Source organism: Nomascus leucogenys, chromosome 13 (genome assembly GCF_006542625.1).
Source record: "Nomascus leucogenys isolate Asia chromosome 13, Asia_NLE_v1, whole genome shotgun sequence".
NCBI classification, from domain to species: Eukaryota; Metazoa; Chordata; class Mammalia; order Primates; family Hylobatidae; genus Nomascus; species Nomascus leucogenys.
The window spans coordinates 13,872,451-13,878,596 of record NC_044393.1 but is presented as its reverse complement, the minus strand read 5'-3'; the positions used below and the strand labels follow the sequence as shown (position 1 = coordinate 13,878,596).

General features: G+C 48.3%; 1 long non-coding RNA gene across 1 annotated transcript in view; it reads right to left on the bottom strand.

Annotated features, from left to right (window-relative positions):
* Nucleotides 1-1,425: 1,425 nt before the first annotated feature.
* Nucleotides 1,426-6,146, bottom strand: part of LOC115837996 — an 11,690-nt gene continuing 6,969 nt past the window's right edge. The window contains exons 2-3 of the long non-coding RNA XR_004033060.1: nucleotides 3,834-4,071; nucleotides 1,426-2,155 (exon numbers count right to left, since the gene is read on the bottom strand). This is a non-coding gene — a long non-coding RNA (uncharacterized LOC115837996). The remainder of the gene's footprint in view (nucleotides 2,156-3,833; nucleotides 4,072-6,146) is intronic.

The window sequence follows — 6,146 nt, the reverse complement described above, 5'->3', positions numbered from 1 at the left end:
GGCTCTGGATTCAGGCCAGGCAGGTTTAGGAGGAAGCTCCCCAAGGCCAGGCTGTGGGTCCTGGGGTCAGGAGGGCAGCCCTTCTGTGTTACTGAATCCTCGGGGCCACTGCAGGCTCAGGTGAGGCTGGATCAAGGCGGGACCCAGAGCCCATGGGGGCCCCGTGGGTTCTTTGTCTTTCCCACTATTTTTTCAAGTCACTTTTATGGATATATAATTTATATACAGCACGATTCACCCTTCTGTGGTGTGCAGTTCTATGAATCTTGAGAAACGTATACAGTTGTATACCAGCACGATCAAGATACAGAATATTCCATCACAGCAAAAAGTTCCTTGGTGCCTCCTTTGTTATCAATCCCTTTCCTACTCCCAGCCTCTGGCAACCACCGATCTCCCCCAACTTTTTATTTTGAAAAATTTCAGACTTAGAGAAAAATGCCAAAACTTCACAATGAGCCACCAAGTGTCCCTTCCCCCAGAATCCCCAACTGCGAACACCTGGCCCCATGTGCATTCTTGGTCTTCCTCTGTGTGATTTTTGCTGAGCTGTTTGAGAGTAAGTTGCAGACATCCTTACCTTTCACCCTAATTACTTCAGCGTGTGCCTCTGAAGGACAAGGGTGTTCTCCCACGTAACCACAGTGCCGAGATCACTCCTGAGAAATTTAGCATTGATTCAGTTACATTACCTAGTCTCCAGGCCATGTTCAAATGACTGGAACTGCTCCAAAGTGCTGTTTATAACCGTTTTTCATCTTTTTTTTTTCCTTTATTTTTCTGGTACCAAGGCTTAGGCCCTGCCTTTGGTGGCACATCTCTTTGGTGTCCTTTTATCTGGGACATGGAACATTCTCCCGGCTCTTGCTTGACTCCTTTTTTTTTTTTTTGAGTTGGAGTCTCACTCTGTCACCCAGGCTGGAGTGCAGTGGCACGATCTCGGCTCACTGCATTGCTTGACTCTTTTTAAAAACCACTCTCATGGTTTCCTATACCAGGAGCTGCCAGGGGAATTCCCTGGGGGATGTGAGTGCCAGGAAACGGGGGCTGCTGACTTGGGGGACATGGGATGTTCTTAGGGTGTTTTTTTCTGAAAAGTCTTGTTTAAAAGTAAAGTGGCAGTAGAAGGAGAGAGAGATTTGGGTTCATTGGCTCAACTTTTAAGAATGCTGAAAATTCAAAGCAAAAAGAGACACTACCCAATTTGCAATTGACAGGGATCTCTAGCCCTGTGGTTGAGGTTCAAATCCCAGCTGTGCCTCCCCTTGGCTGTGAGCCCTTGGTCAGGTAACTTCACTTCTAGGGCCTCTGTTTCCTCATCTGTGCGATGAGGATAATAGCAGTCTGTCCACTTTGCCCTGTTGTTGTGAGGAAATGAATCAATGCATATAGTGCGTGAATAGTGGCAACTTCATTTGCTAATTTGCGGATAGTTTTTAGACATTTCTCTCTACAGTTACAGAGATATGTTGGATATACTTACAGAGATAGCTCATGGATATATGTGAATCATGCATTATATAAATTAGGCCATCTTCTTTTCTCTCAATAATTTATCACAAGCATTTTCCTACATCCACAAATGGAGCACTTGTGCATCGTGTATAAATTTTAACTTTAACTCATTTTGTCCATAGATAATACCATGTGGCATCAAATACCAAAGGTACAACAAGTGTGCAGTGAAAAGCCAGTCTCCCTCTTACGTTTGTCCTCACCCTCTCAGCTCCTCACCGTGACAGTCTTTTGTGTTGCTTTTCAGAAGGGTTCTGTGAACATGTGGGCAAAAGCATGTATTTGCTTTGCTTTCTTACAGATATCAGAGGACTCTGCACACTAGTTCTGTGCCTTGTGATTTTCAGCAACAGTAGACCTTGATGATATCAGTGCATAGAGAGCACCCTCCTTTTTCAAGGCTGTGTGGCGTTCCATGGTGGACACAGAGCAGGATGTAAAGAGCTAGTTCCTTAGTGATGGTGGCTTGCAGGCTTTTGCCATGATGAATTGCAACAGAGAGCCTGGTGGAAAGCTTTCTGTGTCCTTGTGCAAGTATATCCATAGAGTACATCCTAGATGTGGAATTGCTGCGTCAACGGGGATCACGAGGTCAGGAGATCGAGACCATCCTGGCTAACACAGTGAAACCCCGTCTCTACTAAAAATACACACACAAAAAATTAGCCAGGCATGGTGGCGGGCGCCTGTAATCCCAGCTACCTGGGAGGCTGAGGCAGGAGAATGGTGTGAACCCGGGAGGCAGAGCTTGCAGTGAGCCGAGATCATGCCACTGCGCTCCAGCCTGTGTGACAGAGTGAGACTCTGTCTCAAAAAAAAAAAAAAAAAGAAAGTTATATATATTTTGAATTTTGCCCTACCATCATTTTATTTAGGATTATAATTATTTTTGAGACAGGGTGTCACTCTGTTGCACAGGCTGGAATGCTGTGGCACGATCTTGGCTCACTGCAACCTCTGCCTCCTGGGCTCAAGCCATCTTCCTACCTCAGCTTCCCGAGTAGCTGGACTACAGGTGTGAGCCATCATGCCCAGCCAATTTTTGTATTTTTTGTAGAGATGGGGTTTTGCCATGTTGCCCAGGCTGGTCTTGAACTCCTGAGCTCATGCATTCTGCCCACCTCGGCCTCCCAAAGTGCTGGGATTACAGGCGCGAGCCACTGTGGCCGGCTGCCACCATCATTTGTAATAGCTGCACAGATCCTAAGTGTATTTAACAGTACCCTACTGGTGGACATTTAGGTGGTTCCAACTTGCCCTTCCTATAAACAATGCCACAATGAACATCTTTGTGCAGCCGCCTTTGTGTGCAGGACAGTCAGCTTATGGGGAATTCCCGGGATCAACAGGAAGTACCAAGAAGGGGAAACTGAACCGCAGGGGCCAGCATGACCCCAAGGCCTGTGGGTATGGATGGTGGCTGGACTGGTTGGATGGGTATGGATGGTGGCTGGACTGGCTGGAGGCTCCCGGGCTCTCCCTGTCCCTGGTGTGGCCAAAGGGTCCTAGAGTACTGGACTCCTCTAGATCCTCACTGCTGTAGGTGTGGCCTGGGAGTCCCAGCATTGACGCCGCCTGGGAGTCTATTAGAAATGCAGGGTCTGGGTCCCCCCACCCCAAAACCCTGTTAAATCAGGATCAACATTTTCTTTCTTTCTTTTTTGAGATGGGGTCTCGCTCTGCTGCCCAGGCTGGAGTGCAGTGGCATGATCTCTGCTCACTGCAACCTCTGCCTCCTGGTTCAAGCAATTCTCCTGCCTCAGCCTCCCGAGTAACTGGGATTACACGTGCATGTCACCATCCCTAGCTAATTTTTGTATTTTTAGTAGAGAGAGGTTTCGCCATGTTGGCCAGGCTGGTCTCAAACTCCTGATCTCAAACTCCTGATCTCAAGTGATCCACCTGCCTCAGCCTCCCAAAGTGCTGGGATTACAGGCATGAGCCACAGCGCCCGGCCTAGGATTGACATTTTTACAAGTCCGCAAGGGATTCGCCAGCACAGCTGACATTGAGAAGAGCTGCCCTAAAACAAACCTAGACACCCCAAGACTGGAGAGAATGGCTCAGCCTTGGGTCTGGGGCAGTCCTGAGGTCACACCTGGCTTCACCGCCTGCTGGCTGTGTGATGGAAGGCAAGCCGGCCAACCTCTCTGTGCCTCGGTTTTCTCATCTTCAAAACAAGGAATGAGAGGATCCCTCCTCTCACAGGGTGATTGTGAGAATCAAGCACGATCATTCACAGAAAAGCATTTAGCACAGTGCCCGCACTTAGCAAATGCTTACTAAGCCCTGTGATTTTGACGGTTATGGAGGCTCACGCTATGGAAGGCGATGTGGGAGTCAGATCTGTCTGAGTTTTGGTTTCTGCTCTCTCCGTCTCTGTCGCTGTCACTCCCCCTGTGTCTCTTCAGCCCCGTTGTCTCTTCATATCCGCTTATTTCTCTCTGTTCCGCCACCGCGCGCTTCCTCTGTCTCGGTCTCCTTCTTCCTGTCTCTCAGGGTCTTTGTCCTCATTTCCACCTGGCCATAGGAGCTTTGCAAGCATCTATGAAAATGCTAAACATTGGGAAAAATGGAGCTAACTACAATGACAAAACTGCAAACTAAAAATTAAAAATACTAGAAAAGCAAAACTATACTATTATAAAAACTCAAAAACAGTAACAAAAAATTATGTTTTTGGTGGGTCGTGGGGCTTTTCCAGCCCATTTGGTGGGTAGTGGCTTGGAGCTGCAGGGCTGCGGGGCCCTGCTGGGGGTTGCCTCTCTTTCCTATGTTTTTTTTTTTTTTTTTTTGAGACAGAGTCTCATTCTGTCACCCAGGCTGGAGTGCAATAGCTCAATCTCGACTCACTGCAACCTGTGACTCCCAGGTTCAAGCGATTCTCCTGCCTCAGCCTCTTGAGTAGCTGGTACTACAGGCGTGCACCACCACACCAGCTAATTTTTGTATTTTTAGTGGAGATTGGGTTTCACCATGTTGGCCAGGCTGGTCTCGAACTCCTGACCTCAAGCGATCCACCTGCCAAAGTGCTGGGATTACAGGTGTGAGCCACCACGCCTGGCCTCTTTCCTGTTTCTTTGGACCCCATGCAGCCTTGGACCTAAACAGAGCTGAGTGATTCAGTGGAGATCTGGCCTCAGCTGGTCACTGATCCCCTTCTCTGTCCTTTCCTCACTGCATGGCCCTGGGAAGGCACAGCCACTGATTTGTGTTCTTCCAACTCGTTTACTAAATGCCTACAGCACCAGGCCCTGGGACACAACACTGAACACGATAGACACAATCTCCGCCTTTTGGTGCTTATGTTCTAGGAGGGTGTGCATGTGACAGATGATATGGATATGAGTGAATAAACACGCAGAACAGTTGTATAGTGCTAAGTTGCGGTTGTGTGATAGAGAAAGGCGTGGGGCTGCTTTACACTGGGGATGAGGGTGGGGATCTGGGAGGACGACTCTGGCCTGAATTTAGAGACTAGAATGATGAGAAGGAGCTGGGCCTGGGAATAGCTGGGAGAAGGACATTCCAGGCAGAGGGAACTGCAAGTGCAAAGGCCCTGAGGCAGGGACAACCTTGGGGGTCAGTCATGATTGGGAGATCTTGGAGGAGGAAAAGGTCTCAGGAGAAAGACAGTCTTTCTTTGCTGAGTGTCTCAAGCAAGTTACTTGCCCTCTCTAAGCCTTAGTTTCCCCCTGTGTGAAATGGGAATGTTAAAGACACAATCCCAAGAGATGAGTGAGTTTTAAATCCAGCGGTGGGCCAGAATTTCTATACTGGAGGGTCTTAGGGGATGGTCGGGCTATGGGGTGATTTGTCTTGAAATTGTGGGCTTAGCAGCACTACTGTTTTTACTTGGTTTATGTGGGTGGCTTTGGGGGGTGATGATGGAGATTATTTGTGCTTGCAAGCGATGCCCCAGTTTCCCCATGGCCGAGCCCCTGATTTCAGGAGTTAATAGCCTACAGCACTCGGCACGGTGCCTGGCACAGAGCAAGTAGACAGGAATGGGGAGGGCATTCCAGGTGGGAGGAAAGGCGTGGAGATGGGAATGTTTAAGGCGTGTTAGGGGAAGAGTGAGGAGACCAGCCTGGCTGGTGGGGATGGGTGAGTGAGAGGCTGGAAAGACGGGTTGAGGCCCAGGATGAGACCTCGAATGGCATGCAAAGGAGGGTGGCCACAGCCCAGAGGCAGGAGGAAGCCACTGTGAGCTCTGGAGCAGGAGAAGCCGTGGAAATAGGCTTTGTTTCTGGTTTGATTCTCAGTATTTTTAATGTTTTACTATTCAAAAAAATTTAAAGGATAAGAACAGAAGTTTCCACGCAGCTATCACTCAACTGCATGGAAACTTATGTTCTTCTGTGTTCTTTTCTTCCTTAAAAGGAAACACTCCAATATAGGGGATCCCCCCATATCCCTGCCCAGAAGGATCTCTCTTAGAAGTCACTGCAACCTGTGAGCTGAGATTGCACCACTGCACTCCAGTCTGGGCGACAGAGCAAGACTCCGTCTCAAAAAAAACCAAAAAAACCAAAAAATAAACAACAAAAAAAACCAGTCACTGCAACCTAGATTCGATGCTCATGATTTCCCTGTGTGTCTTTATCCTTCTTTTGTTGGTTTGATGAAGG